Source organism: Eptatretus burgeri, chromosome 10 (genome assembly GCF_056783735.1).
Source record: "Eptatretus burgeri isolate ZD-2024b chromosome 10, Ebu_testis_v1, whole genome shotgun sequence".
NCBI lineage: Eukaryota > Metazoa > Chordata > Myxini > Myxiniformes > Myxinidae > Eptatretus > Eptatretus burgeri.
This window is the reverse complement of record NC_140970.1, coordinates 2889605-2890944: the sequence shown is the minus strand read 5'-3', so window position 1 is coordinate 2890944 and position 1340 is coordinate 2889605.

Here is a 1340-nt window from a genome sequence, read left to right as displayed (position 1 = left end):
CTCCATGTACATTGTACACACCTTCATCTCGTTAGCACCTCTTCATAAACAACATCGCTGAGGAAAAGGCGCCTCTTCTTTGTTTCCTCGTCCGTCCAGGGCAAGAATACGGAGGCTGCTGGATCTGCCAACGTTTTGATAAATCATTAGTTTTAACCAATTATTCAATTAGCGCCAACGTATTTTGCCTTTTCGCAAGGAAAAACACGAAAAGAAAAAGAAAAAGAAAAGAAAAGAAAAGAAAAGAAAAGAAAAGAAAAGAAAAGAAAACAAAAGAAAAGAAAAGAAAAGAAAAAAAAAGAAAAGAAAAGAAAAGAAAAGAAAAGAAAAGAAAAGAAAAGAAAAAAAAAGAAAAGAAAAGAAAAGAAAAGAAAAGAAAAGAAAAGAACCTCGTAATGGCGAACGCGGCTGAGTTTCTCTTCCCCCATCGACCACGGCTACGCAGCAACGCTTCCTATCATTGGTTGATAAAAAAAAAATGACCGCAGCAACGGTTCCTGTCATTGGTTGGTAAATAAATGGCCATAACTTGGGAAGCACTCGTCCGATTAATATCAAACCTTGAAAAGGCACATCCTCAGGTCCCCAGAAATATACCTGGCAAGTTTCAATTAGATCGGACCAGTGGTTATCGAGAAACAGCGGTCACACACACACACACACACACACACACACACACACACACACACACACACACACACACACACACACACACACACACACACACACACACACACACACACACACACACACCTGGAATTTAGATAGATGAAAGGTATCGATAAAGAAAGTGCAGGTGAATTATTCAGCAGAGTAGACAGTGATAGGACCAGGACCATGGCCTGAGACTCTGAGAGTAAAGAAGAGGAGAGTTAAGATGGTAGTTAGGTTAAGATGGTAGTAAGGTTAAGACGGTAGTAAGACAGAGGATTTTCACTCAGAGAGTAGTTAATGTATGGAATGGCCTCCCTGGAAAAGTAGTGGCAGCAGAAACAGTAGACAACTTTAAATTAGAATTACATAGGTACCTGCAAGTTCTGGGGATAGAGGGGTATGGGGATGCTGACAGGACTTTTCTGTCGTCAAGACAAAAATAATAATAATAAAAAAATAACAACAACAAAACAACCTAAAAATAACAAATAACAAACAAACAAAAAAACAATTATTTCATGAATTAAAAACATTTTATTTTACATTTTCCTCCTTGGACCTCGTGTACACGGGTTGGTGTGGTGTTCGCGCAGGCATGATGGGATGAATGACCTCCACCTGTGTTAGATTTCCTTGTATTTCCTTATCAACGGTTTTGAATGGAGTGCTTGCTCGAGTGCTTAAGC